The following is a 23,567-nucleotide window of genomic DNA, read 5'->3' on the forward strand; positions in this document are numbered from 1 at the left end:
CTTTGATTATAAAATTGTCACCTATTGAAATCCTTTCCATTTTTCCTAGGTGTCCAGTCAGCTGAGTCTATTGGGATAATCATAATTATTTAGATATGATTATGATCACTTAGATAATCATAATTATTTAATTGTTAGACATTTATTTCCTTCTACAATGTATTTGTCTAAATGCATTAACAGTGTATTAATTACAGTACCTTGATCAAACTAAGGAGAATAAACCTCTATTCACTCTGGGAAAATTAGCGTACCTATCAGTGTAACTTTTGGAATGAAAAAATTGACCAAGAATAGTATTCTCAAGGAATTAACAACTCAGTTTCTTTTTGTCACACAGATTTAGCAATTTGGTTTACCAGTTTTTCTTTTTGCCGAATTATACAATAGCAATGTCTCAAAATCACAGTTCTTAAAAATGGCTCACATTTAAGCAAAGTATCCCACTTATCTGCATGAAGCTTGCGGCATTTACTCTCACAAAGATCAGAAGATTAGGATAATTGACAACTTTTCAACAGGGTTGTTCCCTGTATTACTTTCTGCTTTCAACCCGATATAATTGACTTTCGAGCTGTGGAAACTGATAAATGAGACTGAGTCTCAAGATACTCATCTGTGAAAAGGGCTAAATGATTTACCCTATAATTTTAAACGTAATTTATTACTGTATGCTAAATATGTATCCTTTTCTTTACATAAAAGTATACCTGTCACCACTCCTCAAAAAAACTTCTTTTGCAACAGATGGGACTTATAGAGTTCCATAACTGTTCACACACAGAGAATAAGTGTCTGTGAAATGTGCAGCCCTAAGTGACAAAATGGAATCTGTACACCTAAGACTCAGGAATATAGTGGAACAGGGGGCAGGGAGAATACTCTCAATTCTCACTTCTTCATGCAACAGCTGGTGATGAACACAGAAGGTTACAACTGGCCAAAATGCAGAGAATAAGAGACTGTAGCATGCACGTCCATGGATAGGATTCCTATAATACGCTTCATTCACTCAAGGCTCAGGGACCATTGTGGAAGAGGGGACACAAAGATTGTAAGAGACAGGGGTGGTGGATGACCACAAAGAAACAGAGTTTTCCAGGCTTCTGAGAACTTGCTCATATAAACTTAAAGAAATGGTGATAGCATACACAAGACCCTTCAAAATTCAAACCAGACAAAAATCCAGTACAGAAATGGGAAAATGGGCAATAGTCCCCAGCCTTAATCGAGGACCTACTGGCAGCTGATCACTGCTGGGTGAAGGAGAGTTGGTCTTCTTTAAGGGAGTGATAATAGGCTGACCAGGCTCCAGTAGATGAATCACACCTAGGGAACATCTGGAGACACAAACTTGACTAGATAAACCTTAACATATATGATAGAAGGCATGAAATCTAGTGGGAAGAATATAAGGCAAGTGCAACTAGGGTAGGGGGTTTAAATATTAAGATGTGTTGTATGGCATGCACACATTTCATTAATATATATTGAAAATAAAAGAAATGATGAGACAACATATTCTTTAAAATCCGTACAGAAAGTATGACTTGTTCCCCAGGATAGTATATGACTTTTCTTCCTTAATCAAATGATTAATTTTAATCGTGCATAGGGTTACTTTGTATAAAGCATTCTTTTACATACCTTCTTATGTTCTTTTACATAGCTGTCTAACCATGTACTATGACCAATAGGATGAAGTTACAGAAACATGAGCCAACTGCCAGCAAAGAACCAAATCCTACCATTTGCCACATATGCATAGAGGAGATTTGTCCCTTTGTATATTGACAAGAGAACACAGCCTTGGTAAATACCTTGATTGTAGCCTTTGTAAGGCTGTTAGTCAGAGGACACAACTACACCATGCCTAGACTCCTTAAGCACACCACTGTGAGAGTCTTAAAGCTGATAATCTTGGGGGAAATTTGTAATGCAGCAACAGGTGGTTAATTCAGGGGGAAATATGGGAGCAGACCTCTGACTTCCAGAAAAATGTCCTAAAAACTACAGAGTACATCCTTCTTGTGCTTCTTCCTCTCAATAGATGTAGTTCAGTGGCTGAAACTTTTTCAGGCATTTTGAACCACAGAGGGGTGCTGAGTTCCTGTGATTACTACATATAATACTAGTCTAGGTCACCAACAACCACCTGTACATCAATGCAACAATTTTCAGCAGTATTATCATCTATCTATTAAAAATCTAGTCTTAACTAATAATGGTATCTGATACTGGTCTTATCTCCTGATAAATTTTTAAGAAATACTTTTATTTTTCTACCCCAGTTTCTTGCAAGAATGTATGCAAAGTAACTTACGCATAGTTTTTTTTCCTTAAGAAACGTTTAGTTTATTTTCAAGATGGTTTTAATGATGAAGATAAATTTCTTCCATTAAATTCCATCTCCACTAGAATGTCCCTCTTAAGGTTATTATACCAGCTGTTCTAAAGAATGCCACACCAACAGAATCTTTTTGTATAATGAGTTCTGGTGTTAACACTGGAATTTTTGATATTTTATTTATTATTTTTATTTTATGTATATGAATGTTGGATCCCCTGGGACTGGAATTAAGGACAGTTGTCAGCTGCCATGTGGGTGCTAGGATTTGTACCCAGGTCTTCTGCAAGAACAGTCAATGTTCTTAACCGCTGAGCCATCTCTCCAGCCCCAACACTGGCATTTTGAATAAACTTGTCCAAGTCCTTTACTGTCTCAGAGCCTCAGCGCCCTTATTGACAAAACAGCAATAATATTATTTTCTTCAAAGAACACGATACCCTAAAACATTTTCCACTGTTCTCCACACAAGTAATCAGTAGGTAAATAATTAGTCGCAAATATTATATCATCTGAAATTTTAACATATTAACACACCTCTACAAAACAATGACTCTGTGTTCATCCTGATCCTGTTCTGTTTTGATATTTTAATTCGTTGTCTTTGAGGTCCCATTAAAAAAAAATTGTCAGCCACTAGTGAAGACAAAGCACCTATTTTTTCTTGAGCTAGTCCTTCCCATTGCTCTTCACACAGGATTCCCTTCTTATACTTATACCTGTGGCAAGGCCAATAGTGACACAAAATATATTTTTAAAGTCTTGAAGGAATTTGTGGGTAAAAACTCACTACATTCCCTCACCTTTCTTCAGTCGTCTAACATGCTGTCTTATCTCTTATATGCTAAGAAGCTCTTTCTTGTGGGGTGTGGTGGTGGTGGCCCTGACTTTTATCCTAGCACTTAAATGGGTGAAGCAGGATGATTGTGACTTCAAAGCTAGTCTGGGCTACAAACCAAGACCCTGCAACAAGCAAACAAAAAAACTCCTCTTTAATTTTGAAAACATATTTTATCTTCTATATAGCAATACAATTCACACATTAAACAACAATGAAGCAAAGTGATTTGATATAGATTTAAACAGAAGAATAAAGGGACATTATTCAGGTTACAGAACCTCTCTTCTTGGACAATGTTTTTTGAAGACAAAGTTTTCTAAGTGGATGAATACAACAAATGTATTTAGTAATTAGTGCCCAATTCCTATTGCGCTGATGGTCAATAGAATGAAACAAAGCTCAATTTTCACAATCACTGCCTCAAAAGAATAACACATTTTGGATACTTTTGGAATGCAAAAATGGTTCTTAATAATTCAATTCACATAAACTTGAATTCACATATCCACCACGGAGGGGGGCTATAAGTGCTGAAACAAGAAAAAACTTAGCTTTGAACTGTCTTTGATGACTCATGCAACCTTTTGCCTACACTCTGTGACTCCTAAGTATCTAATAGTACCTTCTCCTGGTCTCCTTTATAAATTTTTGAACTTTACCCATCCACCTGGTTACACATATACATGTATATATTACAGGCTAGGATCTGTATAGTAGGAAGGATATTTTTTTCTTTCTGAGTTTGGATCATCTCAGTATTATATTTTCAACGTCCATACATTATCCTGAAAATTTCATTGTTTTTACAGCTGAATAACATTCAATTTTGTATGTGTATTACATTTTATTTATTCATTATCTGTTGATGGATATCTAAGCTTATTCCATTCCCTAACTCTGAAGAATAGAGCAACAATAAACGTGGATGTGCAAGCATCTCTCTGGTATGATATGGAGTTCTTTGGGTATGTGACAAGGAGTAGTACAGTTGGGTCATATGGTAAACAGAGACACCAATGGAATGGAATAGAAAACCTGGAAATAAACTGACAAAGCCGTAGTTACCTAATTTTTTTTTTAAAGTTGGCAAAAGCTTGCGGTGGAAAAAATACCACGTTTTCAACAAATGGTCTTAGCAAAACTGAATATTCACCTGCAAAGGAATAAAATTAGATCCATATCTAATTTACACAAAATTAGATCCATATCTACTTTGCACCAAAACTAGCTCAAAATAGATCATGGGCTTTAATCTAAAAGTTGTAATGCTGGGGCTGGAAAGATAGCTCGGTGGTAAAGAGGATTCACTTCTTTTTCAAAGGACCCAAGTTCAGTTCCCAGGACCCATTTTGGCCAGCTTACAACTTCTTGTAACTCCAGCATCAAGAGGAATCTGGCCTCCACAGGCATGGTACTGAAGTGCCTACATACATACCCACACAGAATTTTTAAAAACGGAATAAATATCTTTTGAAAAATAAAACTTAAAAAAACCTGAAATGCTGAAACTGCTAGAGGAAAATATAGGAAATGCTCTTTCAGATATTGGGGCAAGCAAGAATGTTCTGAACAAAACTCCAGTAGCAAAAGAAACTGCCCCAAGAATCAATAGATGGTGCTATCTGAAATTAAAATGGTTTTGTGTGCAGCAAAAGAAACAGAAACAAACTGGGTGTGGCAACGCAGGCCATTAATCCCAGCACCCTGGAGACAGAGACCTCTGTGAGATTGAGACCAGCCTGCTCTCCATAGTGAGCTCCAGGCTAGCTGGGGCTACAGGGAGACCACGTGTCAAAAGGACAAAAGAAAGAAAGAGAGAAAAAAAGAAAGAGAAACAAATAGCCTACAGTATGGGAGAAAAATATTTATCAGATATACTTTTGAGAAGAACCTGATATCCAGAATTATAAAGAATTGCAGAAGGGCCACACCAAATTTAAAACAAACAAACAGACAAACAAACAAACAAACAGTAAATCAACAAGTTGGCTAATACAGCAGACAGTTCTTAACAGAATAAAGCACATAAAAAGACCAATATTATTTTAAAGTGTGTTTCATTCCTAGTCATCATGGAATTGCAAGTTAAAACTCATTTGATATACCAGCTCAACTCAGTCAGAATGGCTGTCATGAAGGAATCTGATAACAAATGGAGAGATGTGGGGAAAAAGGAATCCTTATTGCTGGTAGGAGTACAAATTAATATATCCATTAAGGATATAAAGATGGATATTTCTCAAAAATTTTAAGTAAGCCATAAAAGCCATATGACCCAGGTATACCACTAATCACTCTTATGTGTTGATTTGTATGTTTAAATTCATGAAAAGACTAAGATACAAAGAAATAGAAATTTTGTTACTATCTGATTACTGCAGTCATTTTATACACCCCCCCCACACACAAAAGGGTGTTCAAATTTTGTTCTCTCCAGTGGATTTTGTGGTGTGTTTTGCTATGGCGGTTGTCTATGGGATAACTAATTTTGGCAAGTGCTTGCTGGAATGGTTTTCTGGAAGTCAGGGCTGGTCACATAATCCAGTCCCAAGATCATATGAATTTCTCTCTGCAAACCATCCAGCTGCTTTGGCTCGACGAGATGCTTAAGACTAGATTTTTCATATGAAGCTCTTTGCTCTCCGCCCCACCCAAGAAGCTAATTCCCTCAGGGGTGTGATCATAATTGGAATCCCGGGAAACTTACTGTATCTCTAATTAATAATAAAGAAATCCTGAGCTGGCCCCAGGGTTTAACAGGCTCAAATATTCTATATAAATGAAGATTTACAGAGAAAACTCTGTCTATAGAGTTTAATGTTAATGATGAAATATATTTGTCAGAGAAAATTTTTTTGACTTATCACGAACTTTTAGTATGATTTTCTTTCTCTTTCTGATTATGTGACTATAATTGGCTGTATAATTCAAATTTAATCTTCTTTTGAATAACTCAACGATATTTGGGGACACAACAAGCTCATGTAAGCTGATATATGTATATACTATATTATATATGTATATATATATATATGTATATTTATATATGTATACATATATATGCCAGAAGGAATATACTGTTCTTACATAAAATGTTATTATTGATAATATTTTTGTGGTTGATTCTGTATGTTGTGTATACTTGACTCTGTGCGAGCATGCACATAGGTGTGTGGGGGCACATATGGATTTGAGCATGTGTGTGGAGATGTCTTCTTCAGTCTCTATCCATGTTATGTTGTGAAACAGGGTCTCTCGCTGAACCTACTCAACCTAGAGCTCACCAATTTGGATAGGCTGGCTGACCAGCAAGCTCAGGGCTTCTCTTGTCTTCCCCTCCTCAGTGTTGTGTTTACAGGTGTATGCTGCTGTGCTGGGTTTTGTTGCTTGGGTGCCAGAGATAAAGCACTGGTCCTCATGCCTGTGTAGAATGCACTTTACTGAGTAGTCATCTTCCAAGCACTGATGATCATACTTTGAGTGGGGCTAATTGGCTATGGGTTGACTGTAAAGCTGTAGGGAGAGAATAGCCAAGGTTTTCCCAATTCGTGTGATAGTCCGTGAATGTAGTCTGGAAATGGGTTTTCTTGTCTAAGTATTGTATTGGACAAAACTTAGTCACATACACAAAGATACCATGGGTTTTAAAACTGAAAAGAATTCTTGTTGATATTATAGGTGAGTTAGAAGAATTCGAAACTATTATACAATGCTGTTAGGAGGATATAACATTACAATTGCTGCAGAAAACAGTTTGATAGATCCATATAAAAGGCAAATATAATTACCACATGATCCAGTAATTATGTTCTTTGAGATATACCCAAGAGAACTGAAAACAACAATAATAACAAATAAATAAAAAAGCCTGTTCAGCAACTTATTAGTAAACATAAGTATATTCTGTAATATGAAGTAGAGTTCCTAACATGTGCTACATTCATAAACTTCAACAACATAGTGCAAAATGAAATAAACCAGACAGAAAGGGTCCATTCATGATGTAATTTATATGAACAATCCAGAAGTACATTCCTACAGGCAAAAAGCAGATTGGAGTTTAAAAAAATCAGGGAGAAGGACTAGAAAAAGGATTGCGTGATTAACGGCTATGCAATTTTTTATGTGATGAAAATGTTCTTGGAACTAGATGTAAATTTTGAATGAACAACATTGCAAATGCAGTAAATACCACTGAGTTGTGTAATTAATGATTAATTTTATGGTATGTGGATGTCATCTCAAAAATGTTAAATAAATTCTGCCACTGGCTTAGCCAGGGAGTCTACAGATTGCTCTCAAGGGTAGTAGGCAGCTACTATCCATGCTGCTGTCACGAAATTGTGTATTTCAGCAGAGAGGCTTACAGTCTTCATTCCTGTGATAAAATTGTTCTAGGGAGCAGAAAATATAGACAGAGGCCCTCTTGATGCAAAGTTATATATTTAAAGAAAGTATTTTTGGACATTTGAAAGACCTAGTATCAAGTAAAACTTTTCCTTAAAGGTCATCTAGGTCAACCTAATACTTTGTTAAAACTCACATATCTTTAGGCACGTTGTGGTTTCGAGTGCCTCTAATCCAAGCCCTCAGGAGGCAGAAGCAGATGGATCTCTGAGAGATCAAGGCTAGCCTGGTCCACAGAAAAATTCCAGGTGTGGTGGGACTGGGGAGACCCTGTCAGAAAGCCAAAACAAACAAATAAACAAAATAAAACAAAATAAAAATACATGTGTTTAAAAAATTATGGCCATTAGTCAGGCATGGTGGCTCATGCCTTTAATCCCAGGAGGCAGAAGCAGGAAGATTTCTCTGAGATCCATGCCAGCCTGGTCTACAAAGTGAGTGCCAGGCCAGCTGGGGCTACAGGGAAACCCTGTCTCGAAAAGACAGAAAAATAATGATAGCCATTGAAAATTAATGTGTCTAAGTGAAATTTGTTTTCTAACCCATCATATGCTATATTCCAGTAACAATAGCCTGTTTTCAGCTTGCCAGATATGCATGTTATTTCACTTCTTTATCCGTTTTTATCCTCTCATTTTGCTTAGAATTACATTCTCATACTTCTTTAACGAGCAAATTTAGTCCCCTTTTACAGCCTAAGTGAACAAGCCAACTTTGTCTTTCTTTATTTGACTTGATATTTTAAATATACATTTTTCTTTTATTTTTTTCTTTCCTACTACTCTTCCTTTTCTCTTCCCTCTCCCTTCCTCCTTCTGCCTCTCCTTCCCTCCCTCCTTTTGTTTTGTTCCTTCCTTATTTCTTCTTTTTTCCTTTTCCCCTTCCTTCTTCCTCCCTACTTCTCTCCCTCCATTGCTTGCTTGCTCTTTCTTTCTTTCTTTCTTTCTTTCTTTCTTTCTTTCTTTCTTTCTTTCTTTCCTTCCTTCCTTCCTTCCTTCCTTTCTTCTTTCTTTCTTTCTCATATTTAATAAAATGATTCATTTTACTTTATGTGTATAAGTGTTAAGCCTGCATGGATGTAACTGCACCTATGTCACACATTGCCTGCAGAGGACAGAAGAGGTCATCAGATCCCTGGAACTGGAACTATTTAGCCACCACATGGGTGGTGGAATTCGAGTCCAGGTCTTCATTGAGAACAGTCAGTGCTTTTAAGTGCTGATCCATCTCCCCAGTCCCTCTATCATCTATTATTTTATGCAGAATCCCATGCAACCCAGGAAGGCTTTGAAGATGTTATATAGTGAACCATGATTTTGAACTCCTAATCTATGTCCTCCACCTCATGAGTTTTGGAATTATGGGTATGTACTGCCATGCCATACTTCTCTTTTATTTGGTTCTGGCAATCAAAACCAGGCTTTTGTGTATGCAATATAAGCTCTCCATCCACATCTACTGAGGTGCATATTCAGCCATAATTTTGAGATGGAGTTTGCTGTGTAGTATATACTGGTCTTGAACTTGCTATCCTTTTGCATCAGCCTCCCATGTGCTGGGATCGCAGGCATGTATCTCTACACCCTGCACATGTACATCTTTTAATACACTTAAAACATTTAAATGTAATTATACGCTTACAAGTATGTTTCCCACCACAAAAATTAATTTAAAAAACTGATTTTATTTCCACATTTAAGACTTAAATTTTTATGCATTTTTATTATTTTATGTGTATGAGTGTTATGCCTGCGTGTATGCAAACACACCAGTGTCTTGCAGTGCCCACGGATGTCAGAAGAGGGCGTTGGATTCCCTGGAACTGGAGTAAAGAATGGTTGTTAGCCGCCATGCATGTACTGGGATTTGAATGCAGGTCATCTGTAAGAACAGCCAGTGCTCTTAACCGCTGAGCCATCTTTCCGGCTCCTTGACTGTTTCACGTCTTAAGAATAGGGTCCAGATACACTTTGTTCTTGACTGCATTCCTAATAGCTAGGAGAGTTCACAACCTATAAGAGGCTCTCAGGAAAAAAAAAAACTCTTTGAAGTAGTTAATTACACAAATGACAGTATGATATTGGTTTTCATGGAGGCAGGGGAGTGAAAATATCATTGGAAACCTGGTGATATCTGAGAGTAATTTCAGCTGCCATAGCATTCTTTTATGAATGTTAGCCACAAAGAATCCTGTCTCAGAGCCTCAACCATTTATCTTTTCCCAAAATATAATGTCTCTGCTTTTTGTTCACAGCTTCTCTGTTTAAGAAAGGTTTGTGATTATTTGTCCTGGCAAAAGTATTTCCTGTAGATGCTCTTAATGTAAAATGCAGCATTCTGAGATCATGGGATCTACACTGAGGAAATTTGTTTCCTCCTCCTATCGCCTGCCATGGCTCAATTGTTCTGAAGGATTGGACACTTCTTTTGTGACCTGATTTTTTTCTCAAAAAGACAACTCCCTCATCCCTAGAGCTCTTGAAAGTCTCTAGAAGCTTTAGTGAGGCAGATGAGTCTGCCAACTTCAGCACTCTGCCAGTTTCTAGCCTGTACATGTTTTAACCCTCAGGGTAGAGTGAATGCCTGGAGATATTCTTTCATAACATTTGTTTGGCAAGAAATATAGAAAAAAATGATAGCAGCCAAGGGTCACTGTTTCTACATTCTGAAAGACTATCCTTAAGCATAGTGTGCTTTTACTTTTGCAGAGTAAAAACTCAAGCTTTATAACAGATGTTTATGCTATCCTTGTGATTTGGGGAGATTTTTTGTTTAGCTGCTAAGAATGAGGGCTATCCCACATATTGTCCATATTTTTTGGAGTTTTCTTTCATTTGACATTGTTAAATGATATCACCAACTTTCCCCTTTCCTATGCATATCTCTGTCAATATTTTACTTTCAACATCTAAAGGAGGTACTTTTAATTTGGGAACCACTAACCCTTAGTGTCAAAATTTTCTCCAGATTCCCACGGTGGCCCTAGGTTCTGTTGGGAACCATCATTGCACATAAACTTAAACAAATCTGCTTTAAAAGAACTCTTCAAAGAATAAAATGTGTCTCTGATCCCACCAAAACTTTCCACTCAAGAGATTTCTTTCTTAGGAACACCCTAATGAATTGAGACAGAATTTTTCAGGATTGTTTTGTGACTGAATAAACCATCACACCTTTAGATTGAGTCTACTTATTCAAGTTTCTGGAATTTACAGACCACTGACTGAGCTGTTAGAAGTCACATAAAAAAATCACTAGTTGTAGCTCCTAAGGAGAAACAGCAAAGGAACTGTTACTGGACTTATAAATCTTTTTTAAATATTTGAGGTCCAGCTGTTATTCGTAGGTTGCTAGAGAAAATGTTCCAGCATATTAATATCTGAGAATTTATATGTGTAAACCTGTGTACATTTCTTTATCAATCTGCATTTATTCAGCACTCTAAGATGATTTACACCCCCCTAGTCCCTGAAAACCCAGAGGACAGAGTGTTACACATACTCCCAATTATTTATGCATAAAAATATGAGGTTTGGCTATTGGACCCACTGACATAGCTAAACATTTTTGGCCTCCTCACAAGGTAAAGAGTGGAGATGTGGCGGTTTGTGGACTTACATTCCATAGTCTGCAGTGGTCTGTGGGGGAAGTGAAGAGTGGGGAGAAAAAGAGCTCCTTCAACTTTGCAGGCTACTCTGAGAAAGTTTCATCTGTTGAGGCACAACATCAGAACTGGGACATGGTCAGGTTTGGTCAACTTGGAGCTCTCATTTCTGCCCTTAAGCCATCCCCTTTCTCAACACTGCTCCCCATACATATGCCTGCTTTGGTTTATTAAGGACTTAGTTACATATGAAGAGGTCCTTATATTTCACACTTGGTATTCTTGTATCTATGGTCACTATTCATTTATAACTGACAGACTTTCTGTTGTCCTATATTTTATTTCATGCTTGGTCTTAGTGAAATCAGGAGCCATGACTTCTACTTTGTCTTCCTTGCATATCTAGAATAGTGCTCAGTATATAATACTCAATATCTACTTATTATTTCATTTTCATATTAATTAGCGATTTTCTTGCCTTTAGCAACTTAAAATAATACCTCTATCTCCAAGGGATGTGATAGCTGGCTATTAGCTTCAAAATACAGTTCCATGGTCATTTGTAGCTTAGGAATGTTACATTCAAACATTCTCTTCTAAGTGATGGCCACCTCAGTTTAGATGTAATTGGATGAGATAAGACTCAAATTTGACTGCACACATCTCAAAACTTCCAGATCTTACTTTCATTAACACTAGAACAGCATATGAAGCTTCTAATGGATACATGAAAACACAAGGATAAGTATCTAGTTTCTAAAATTCTTCCACACTGTGAAGTCAGTGTTGTTTAGTTGAAGTTAATTTGATGGCATGCATGAAAATTTTACAGAAGGGCAATTCATGTTCACTCTTCTCTCAGTAAGTCTGACATTTCTAACAGCTTATTGAACCTGTGTACCAATGTAAGCTTTGTACATATTTACTTTGGTGTCCTTGTGACTAAAACAGTGTTTCCAGAGGGTGTGCAACAAAACCTTACAAGTAAACTCAAGACTTAATGAGCAAGGACTATGTTCTAAGAATGTAGTACATTTTCTGAAGATACAAGAGAAGTTTTTAAATTAGAACATTTATTATTATGTGTGAGCTACAAATCCATTAGAGAAGAAATGAAAGATTCAAAAATTAAATTCTGAAGCACCCAGTCAGAGAAGAGGAATATCCAAATTACCTGGTTTTGTTACTAACTAGTGAATTAGTGGGCTTGTTTGGCCAAGTCCCATTTTTTGGAAGCATTATCGTTTCCTTGTTTGAAAAACAAAAGTAAGCTCAATAATCTTAGAAATTAAACTCATAACAGTTCTATGTTTAAAATTGCAAATGAGTAATACACAGTGAGTTATAAAAGTGAAAGAAAATGTCAGGTAAATTTGGACCAGAACTTGTCCTTGAAAAATGAGCACCACTTAACTTTGTGGAAAGTGAGAGTGTTTCTGGAAGAAGCATAGCATACAAATGCATGAAGTTAAATATCAGTTTGATCTGATTATGATGACTTAGTATATTTGAAAAACAGGGAAAATGTATTTGCTAAATTGAGGCATTCAGGTCATAGGAGGCACAAAGTCAGAGAAGAGATTTAACGAAGTGATACTTAAAGTATGTACATTTGTGGATACAAATGTATAGATCTAGTGGATAGAACAGTTCCCTGCACAAATGATCTCAACACACACCTCAAATATTAAATATGTGTGTATGAGTGTTAGAAAATAAGATAGAAGAGAAGATAAAAAGGGAGTGGGGGCAATAAGGATGGGGTAAGGATAGAAGTAGAGGCAAATGAAAGTTGGGCAAAAGATTAATCTGACAGCAATTGTCAGGGTTTATTGGAGGTTAATCCACCTAGGTAGGTAGTTCAACAATGTGAGTATATAATCATTGAGCTACAGTCATTAGGTTTGATTTCAAAATATTTTTTATATCAAGTACTTAACTTTAAAAAAGCTGTGTTCTTCTAGTTCCTAGAGTTTGAAATGAGAAAGTTAACCATTTTTTAAGAAGCACACTATGTTTACAGGTAGGTTTAAATCCTCAGACAGGACTTTCTAATCCTTAGCCTAAATTTGCCTCTCATGATTTTTACTTATTATGCTGGTTTTCCCGTTGGGACTACACTGGTCTAATTTTGTTTCCATGTCATACTCTGGCTAAATTTCTTCTTTTTAAGGAAAAATATTCCAGTTCCTTCCATCATCTCTTCCACAGCAGGATTTCAAAGACTTCACCATCTGGACCATTGTCTTCTGAAATCTCTCTAGAGTGAAAAAGTTATTAGAATGTGGGTGCCCAGATATGAGCAAAGCCTACCAAATGTGGTCTGCCTTGTGCCAAGTTCTTCTCTTGGACCAGTCGTTTCACTTGTATTGCAATCTTCTAATCCTTTGTTTGCTTTCTAAGCATCTACATCACACTATTGACTCATTTCAACTTGTGATTGCATAAGAGCCACATCTATGTGGCGCCTTATTGAACTAGTGAACTTTCTCTTTATCATTTTGGTCTTTCACACTGTTGTGATAGCCTTGATTGAAAATTCAGGGAGTTTGTCAGGGTGAAAAACTTCTGCTTTCTTTAAAATATCCACAGTTGTTTGTATTGGTGAGATAGGTGAGGACATAGGTGAGGATGTAGTCATAAAATTCAGAGTTGTTGAAGGATCTATTTTCTTAGTGAAAACTTGGAATTACGTTCTTGTTTGTACAAGAATTCTAGTTGATATAAAAGTAGTAATTGGAATAGTCTACAGTACTGTTTTCAAGGAAAGGACATGCTTGACTAGCTTTAATGAATAGACGTGACTAGTAATTAGAGGCACTCTTCCTTGCATACATTTCATGGTTAAAATCATTTAAAACAGTTCCCGTGGAGCTCACTGTTGGGCACGCCTTCCTCTGCTGACCTAACTTTCTCCACCTGTACAGTATCAGATAACATTTTGACAGACCATATTCTGTATAAACCTCTCTTCCAAGTACTTTCCATGCTCATTTATTCCTCCCAACAATTCTATGACGTGAACACTCTTTCTGTCATAATCATGTTAATCTCTATTTTACCACTAAGGAAACGTTGCCCTGTGAGTTTAAGTAATTTGAATAAAATGAACTAGCCAGAAATTCAAGTCTGAAATTTCTATATAGACATTATGGCTCTAAAGTTGGTGTCAAGAGTTCCTCTCACATCCAATTACTTATCCTATTCATAATTTGTAGAATAACTGACATCATGTAGAAAATATCTGCCGACAGTAGCTACTTGGGAGGCAGAGGCAGGAGGGTTTGAATCTTAGGTCAGCCTAGGCTACAGAACAACGTCAAGGACAGTCTGGGCAACTTAGTAAGTTCTTACCTCAAAATTATAAAGTATTTTTTAAGGGCTAGGCATAAATCTCAGCGTCAGAGTGATTGCCTAGCATGTATAAAGAAGGGAAGAAGGGAAAAGAAATGTTCCCCAGTTGCTTATGCTAGGAAGGCTAAGTTTAAGAGCCAGTTAAGCTCCTGTAATATTAGTTTATCTTCTCTCCTGCAAGTGGTGGTAGTAGTTATGGGGGAGAAATTTTCACAATTGATTTTTAGGCTTTTTGTGTATGTAATGTATTTGGTGTAACATTTAGGATATCTACAAGTCATAAAATAATTAGGATTTAGAGTTTTGTGCATTGGCAAGATACTGTTTGTTTTCCACCTGGATAGGTAGATGGATGGATACTTTAAATTATGGGTGTTTTTTTTAGTTGTTGGAAATAGAACCCAGGGTCCTGTATGCAAGAGGCAAATGCTTTACCACTGATCCATACTCTGACCTTTAGGGGGATACTTTAAGAATCCAGTCTTTGAATTGTTGAAAGATGATTAGGATAATTAAATGAATATGGTCAATCAGGAATGCTGAATTTTAATTTTGGCTGTCACTAATTAGTTTTCTAGCATTGGAATAATGACAACAGTTTCTCCATCACTAAAATAAGAGGATTCGATGATGTCTCATGCTTCATCCAAATATTCCATATTTTAAGAGATTAAAGGGAACCCGGAGTAGAGAAGTGGAGAAAAAATTTAAAGAACTTTCATGAATGAAGGCGTCATGTCAAGCTTTGGCTTCATAATTTTTAATCAGCCTTGGGTTGTAGATAGAATAGAAAAGTAAAAAGGAAGATCAATGACCCTCATCCTCTGCTACATGGCTCAGAACCCAGTTTACTCACATTAAAGGACAGGAAGGTGGGGGGGATGAGATCTCTCAAACTCATAAAGCCAATTTCATGTGAATTGGCATTAGTGTAAAATAAATTAGATGAATAGTTTACAATGTATCTCTTATAATAATCTGGCTTGTCTTGAAACATTGAGCTTTTTAAACAAATTTTTATTGCCTTGGCTATGGCTTTGTGGTTCCATCGTGCTCGAGGAAAAATGCTGACAACTTGTTTTCTGTTTCCACTGGCAGCATTACTGCTTTTAAATTGAAATGATAAATGGATGGGTATGGAGTAACGGTTGAGCTTTGAATTTTATAACGATATTCTATATGTCTCATTAATGCACACATTCTTAATTCCAAGTAAATCTGTACCATGCTAGAGAAACATGGACATTATATAATGATCAAAAATCAATGACCAATGACAAGGACTTTGGTACTTATGCCCCACAAGATTCTGTGTAGCTTGTCTTCACTATATGGGACTACATTGAGACCAGACAACTCTTAGGAGAAAACTTCTGGGTTTTTTTTTCAGCTGAGGAAAGCCCAGGCATGCAGAATATTTTCTAAATTTTTATGTTCACCTTTTGAAGTGCTTGAGGACAGTGTAGTTGTATTTTCTCCACACACATATTACCAAAAGCAGTGCTAGAGACCTATAAGGATTCACTTTAATCTGAAGATAGTTTTGCTAGCTATGCATTTCTGCAATTGCATACTACTGAAAATTACAACCAACTCCCCAAACCTGAGCTTAGTTTTTCGATACCTTATTTGAGTATTTGTGGTGATGTTTAATAATTTTATAATTTCATCTGCCAAATGAGCTCTTCCAGTTCCTGAATAACACTGTACACATTGACTTTTAACCACAGTGGAAGATAGGACAGTCACAAAAGACTGTTTATTCATGTTGAATAATATTATATACATTAACAAAATTACTCACAAGTGATGCTTATTTATCTTGGGGTTTTCTTGTTTCCTGTGTTTATTGTCCAAATAACTCCCCATCATATCTTCAGCTAGCATGTGCCATGTGGCCAATGTCCTCATGGGTCCCTCAGTTACCACTTTTCATCTGTATCTCCTTATCCTTTGTCAAAGCTTACCATCAGTTGCTTCATAATAGCTGATTTCTGTGTTCCACAGTTCATTTGTCTCTTGAACTGTGGGGCCTCTTCTACTATAAGTGACTAGATGGCCTTGAAGTCCTTGTTTAGTTCTAAAATTGCAGGAGTCAATGTGCCATTGAATGAGTTTCCTTCATTGATAAAGTTTTATAGACTCCTAAAGACTAGTTTGGGGCAACTCAGCAGGAACATCATGATTTAACTTTGTTAGAATTATTTTTAGAACACTGATGATAAACATTTTGAGACCTTCTTAAAGAATTTTGAATATCTTCAACTCACACTCCAAAAATGCCTATACATATTGCTTATGTTTGTAGTTAGCTCCCTGTTTTGTTTTCCAGGTAAAAATATCTCATACATGGTAATTTCAAGAGCAGAATAAGAAATACATATGCATTTTTAAAATTTAAATGTTTTTATATCTAGTTGCAGTCAGACTCTCTTAAGAATTAAATGCTATTTCTGAGAGATTGCTTTAGTAAATTTGCCTTTACTGTTGGTATCTCAGCCATACTTTGCCAGACAGTTCGGTATGATAAGTTCTTCCAATTTGTCTCACTGTACCCGCAATTGTCTCTCATAAATTTTGTGAATCAGATGACTTTTTAAAAAAAATGTCATTTTTAAAAATTTTATGTTTATGAGTGTATTGCCTGCATGTGTGTAAGTGCACCCATGTCCTGTAATGTCCATGGACGTCAGAAGAAGGCATTGGATTCCCCCGGGACTGGAGTTACGGATGGTTGTTAGCCACCATGTGGTGCTGGGAATTGAACCCAGGTCCTCTGGAAGAGCAGTCAGTGCTCTTAACTGCTGAGCCATTGCTCCAGACCCGAACTAGATGACTTTTAAGAATAGAATTCATTCAGATCTATTATCAAATGGTTTCCAAGTCTGTTATTAGGCATTTTAAAATTCTGTAATAAGCAACTGGCTTGATTTTACCCAGGTTAAGAGAAGTACAGTCTATGGGAGATTTTTGTTTTGTTTCTGTTTTCTTTTGGCTTCTTTTCCTTTTAAAACTAAGAACAAAATGAAAAACCCAAATTTGAGACATCTGGACATTTCCAATCATGAGGCTTAAACATCTGCATTTTCCCTTCCTATCCAGATGTTTTGAGCTTATGTAAACCTAGCTAAAGTAAAGCAGAATATCAAGCAATCATCTAGGGACTTTGATTAACACTGACAGCAAATCTGAATAATCCATGTTATAAGAGTCCTGTTTTTTGTCTAGCTCAGAACACATTACTAATGAGGTCAAAGTTACTGTTGGCTTGTTCCTTCTATGGGCCAGTTAGCTCTGATATGTTCCATGACCACAGAATGCACCTCTTGCCTCAGTCAGCTGTCTGGAAAATGAGTGTCCTTGGACATCCAGGCAGTCACACAAGAAACCAATAGCCAATCTCTTCCAACTGTGGAGTATAACAAAATGTGTTTTCTGTGGATAATGGTATTTTGCAGTGCCATTTTGTGTAAAATATTAATATGACAGTAAATGCAGTATAATTATTATTCTATGTCAAGTGCTCTTCTAAGCACTTTGCCTACAAGGTTAACAAAAACCTTATGTGTGCTATTTTTATTTTAATTTTTAAAATGAAGAAATGGAGGGATAGAAATGCTAACGAATTTGCCCCTGCTAAAATTAGATGACATTCTTCTATTTCTAGGGTGTTTTGTTTCATATCCTGTATCAAGAAGGTGAAGGATTTTTGTTGTATTGAATGTTTGGAAAATACTTGAAAAAGGATAGAAACAGAAGTATTTCTGCACATTTAACTCATTGTTAGAACTGCTTAGTGGGTCTGAACCTGGCCTAATAAAGGAGGTTAATCTGATCCTATTCTTCCACTGAATGTAATAATCATCGGTATAAAAGTACCCTTTGCAAAAAAGGAGGAGTAATTTTTGTTGGCAGTAAGTCAGCATATAAAGCATGTGTTAGGGAAACGGATGATGTGGTTAGGAGCAATGAACTTATATTGGGTGGCCTAATATGACTAAACCAAATTTTTGGGGAAGAGTGATTTGTATAACTGCCAGAATGTTTAAGAATCTTTGATTTCCAACCACAAATTGACTGAGAATCCTAAAATCCTAGTCCCAAACAGGATACACAGAGATAAGCCCATACATTTTCCCTCTTTTTGTAGACTTATAAATAATAAAAATCACTTAGTGGAAAAAACAAATTAAAAAAAAATTGTTCTTTATATTTTGACTCCACTAATTGAAACTTCACAGAGGTTCCCAAGCACACTTTCCTATTTAACCAACATATTTGTTGTGACAACTACCATGTGACCTGCCCTATTATGGGTACTGGGACTCCAGTTAGGAATAAGGGGACTCTACTGATCTTTAAAACTCATCGATTCCAGTATTTTCCTTTTTACAATAATTTATTTTGCCTGTGTGTGTGTGTGTGTATGTGTGTGTGTGTGTGTGTGTGTGTGTGTGTGTGTGTGTGTGTGATGGGCATATGTGCCCCCATGAGAGTGAGCAGGTCAGTGGTCAGTGTGCAGGAGTCAATTCTCTTCTTTTACTCAGTAGCCAGGCTTGGCGGCAAGTACTGCCACATGATGACCCATCATGCTAACCCTGATTTAATCATTTTATTTCCTTCCTTTCAAGGTCATGATCCTTTTTTTAAAAAAAAATTATTTAAAAAATATATTTGATTATTTTATTTGTATGTGTGTATTGCCTGCATGTATGTAAGTGCACACGGAGGTCAGAAGAAGGCGTCAGCATGTGGGTGCTGAGAATCAAACCCAGGTTCACTGTAAGAGCAGCCAGTGCTCTTAGCCCCAAGGTCAGAATTGTTTTTTCCAAAGTGAGTTAAGGAATTTGAGTAGCATCATACAATGGTACCTGAAAAATAACTCCATCATTTTCTTCCTTGTGAATTTAGAATTACAATAAGTGGAGTGAATGTACTTCTTTCAAACCCATATTTAAAGAAGCACATCACATTGTTTTGATTTTGAACATTTCTCTCTCCCAAATGCTTCATAGGATGTTTTGATACCAACTGCACCAAATAGTGCTCTTTCTGCAGCTTGAAAGTTCTCTTAAACATTCAAAATAATTCCTTTGATACAAATATTTTGATCCTTGAAGGCTTTATTAATTCTGATTTTTTTCAGTTTTCCACATTTTGCATTACCACATCTTGCCTATTTCTTCTTCTTCTCAGATCTGTCTTTTACTGAAGTCCAGATCATTTCTTATCTCTATCTTTCATTTCAGCTGGGCCATGATAACAGTTTCTTGACAAGTCTCCAAGACTCCATCCATTTCCCCTACCCAATTCTTGAATCTGCTTGCTGTCAGATGAATGCTTTAACACTTCTCCCAGTCATATTTCAGATTTGTGTTCTGGCAGGCCAAATGTTCTTGCTCTCAGCTAAACAAAACTTGCTTACACTTTATTCAGTATTTACATGCGTTATTCTCTGCGTTTGAGAAATTCACATTTTTTAAAATCACTGTTTTATCTATTCATAACTTAACTCTTGACCAAGTCAGTACTGAATACTTCACATATTTTTATGCATGTACAGTATTAACATCCCTAGACTGGAATGTGCATTAGAAACACTCTTGTCTTCATGCATATGATGTGTAAACTATTTACGAATAGGGATTTCATTTTTAAATTTTTCTATTTTTCTTATTTTATTTAATATATTTTATTACCATTGTTTTCTTTAAGAAGTAGCATGATTACATTAAAATACATTGTATAGGTGGAGAATTTGGAAGGCAAGTCATTGGCAAACTCTTATTATCAGAACAGTGACAAATGTCACATTATTGTTGCATTTTGGTAGTACAGTTTTCTCAGTATTCTATTGTATTTTATCCACTGGCCTATACACAGCAAGCACTCAATTAATACTCCAGATTGACTATAATACCATTGGGAGAAAATGTTGTTGAGTAAACAGTGAACATTTGGAAAAACAAAATTAGATGGGTGTAAGCTCTGATTTAACAGTACATAAACGGAGTGAGGAATAACCTTCTGAAATTGATTGTGGCTGATTTCAGCTATATTTTAAAATGTTTGTAAGTGTATTGCTTGCATGTATGTAAGTGCGCCCATGTCCTGCAATGCCCATGGAGGTCAGAATAGGGCATCGGACATCCTAGAACTGGAGTTATGGACAATTGTTTGCTGGGAACCAAATCTGGATCCTCTGCAAGAACAGCCAGTGCTCTTAACTGCTGACCCATCTGTAGAGCTCCTCAGCTATTTTTAAAATAACCAGTTTGATATGAAAGAGTTTAAAGTGAATGGCAATTGCTTCACCAGTGAGGCTGTGACTTTGTATCAGGCATCATACAACAAAATTGTGTGAGTAATAGAGGAATTGGAGACAGACATTTTTTAACTTTGTCTCCCTCAAAAGAGTAACATTCGCAAGTGTTCAAATTTAACTGATCACTGCAGAGCTATTTTTCTGCCTTAACTTTAGTATGATTTTATCAATTCACTACTTCACCTTGGCAAATGAATACAAGAAGTGTGAAGATTTATATGGTCAATTTTGAGGGTATTTCCCTTGGTCATTTATTTCTACAAAACACCCTGTAAAGGTGAGCTACTTTATCCTCCTCCTCCTCCTCCTCCTCCTCCTCCGCCTCCTTCTCCTTCATATGTCTCTGTGTGTATATTTGTGTTAGTATGGTATATAAACTTGAGTGTGCAAGTGTGGGGCCAGATCAGGATGTTAGGTACCTTCCTCTATAGTTCTCCATCTTACTGCCTTAAGACAGAGTGTCTTATTGAATTCCTAAAGTTTTGGTTAGGCTGGCTGTCCAGCAAACTCTCAGAATCCTTCAGCCTCCACCCTCAATGACTGTCATTGTCATGCACAACCATGCCTGGTATTTACAAATGTGCTGGGGATTTGAACTCAGGCCCTCATGCTTACAAAGGAAAGGTTCTCCCCCAATTCAAGTAATCCCCTAAGCCTGCGAACTAGTTAATTATATCATCTTAACCAAAAATACATAGTCACATTACAGTCTCTTGTGTTAGACTGAAGGCTGTTGACTATTAAGCCCAGCAGATGTCATATTTTTCTAAATTAAACTGATGAGCATGTTGTCCATATCATTGAGCATTGCTTATTCTCAATGCAAAGTTTTCATTTTCAACATATATTTTACTTATTTTTCATTATTATTCGCTTGGCCAGTTCTGATTTCAGAATGTTTCACCTTAAAAAGTCAGTTTTTAGGGGATGGAGAGATGTCTCAGCTGTTAAGAACGCTGGCTGTTCTTGTGGAAGATCCAGGTTTGAAACCCAGCACCCACATGGCAGCTAACAACTGTTTGTAACTCCAGTTCCAAGGGATCCAACAGCCTCTTTTGTCCTCCATGGGCATTACATGACACGGGTTCACTTACCTACATGCAGGCAATACACATATACACATAAAATAAAAATAATAATAAATTTTAAAAAATCAGCTTTGAAGTGTATGCTTCTATATATAATAATCAATTTATTATAAATGCATAAGAACTGGTTGTAAGCATGCTTTCCTAGATTTCCAAAAATCCGTCAGTGAAGAGTTGAAAAGGGAAAAAAATCCCAGTGTAAAAGCCACTGGAATCCTCCTACATTGTGTTCTGGACTAAATACTCATTATACTCTTATGGGCTATATCTTTAAAAAAGTCTCAGATGAAAATTAAATTTTCAATCGCCATCTAGAAATAAATTTTTATAGATAGCATACACATTAGTTCCTGAAAATGGTAGAAAAGGTTTCTTGTCAAGTTCCCCAGCACAAGTGTGAATGCACTGTTTTTGAGTACCTACTAGTAGTGAAAGGACACATTGTGGCCAGCCAACTCAAATTGCTACCCACGTTTAATCATTGTAAATAAAGGAAGCAGAGAGGCCCATGTTATATTTTCAGAACTGGCATGCTCAATACATAACTATTAGTTTAAAAATACAACTGAGCATTCTATTTGAATCTATCTAGAATTCTGTGAAAAATAAAATAGTAAAAAGTACAATTGGCCTCTTAAACGTGTACGACTCATTTCATGCAAATTATTAATTTTGTAATTACACATAGCATTAAAGAACACCCAGAGTAAATACAATTTTGTAACACTTGGAAGAAAACAGTTCAGAATTGATAATATCTCATTTTGAAATGCCTATAGTTTTTACAGAAATCTCCTTTTACAGTGGAAAAAAAAACACGTCTATGAAATACCTACATATGTTTAACAGGACTTTTCCCAAAGACACAACTAATTGTCCCCCTGTGAAATGAACATGTATCATTGATAAACTTTCACATATTTTTGGTGCATACTGCATTTTCTGAACAATTCGATCTAGAAGTCAACGGAGAAACAAGTACTTTAATAGAACTGATGTATCACAGCGAATCAAAAAGAAAGTTTGGAACTAGAGATCAGCTTTGGGTTACACAATTACAAGGGGGCAGGCAACATTTTAATTTTTATACACTCTGTACATTTGTCCTTGTTTACAATTGTCTAATAACTTAAGAACCATTTGTAAATTTTCTGAACCAACTTTGATAAGCAGTTATGCAATTGATCCCCACAATCATCTACATGGAGAGTACACCAAATTGCCAATGATATAAAGTCAAAATCCACAATAACAGCTAAAGTAAGGGTACATTCCTTACAGGAAATCGAAGATAGATTATTCACAAGGATGTTCTGATATGGTACAGTCACAGTCACTATATGAAGTTGGACAAGTTTAGTCTATTAAATATGCTCTTTGAAGCATGGGGAATAGAGCTACTTCTGCAGGAGCCTTGCACACATAGCCAAGCAGATTCATTTTATATACAGAATAGTCTATTTCACAACTACATTGCAGGTGAGAAACTCTGCAACTACTATTCTACCACTAGTAAACTCAGATCACTTAGCACTTCATTTCTGAATATTGTTGTGTTATTACTTCAATTGCAGACACTTGCAGCCCCCCTCTCTCTCTCT

This window comes from Nannospalax galili, unplaced genomic scaffold, assembly GCF_000622305.1.
Source record: "Nannospalax galili isolate Female #2095 unplaced genomic scaffold, S.galili_v1.0 scaffold25, whole genome shotgun sequence".
Classification (NCBI taxonomy): Eukaryota; Metazoa; Chordata; class Mammalia; order Rodentia; family Spalacidae; genus Nannospalax; species Nannospalax galili.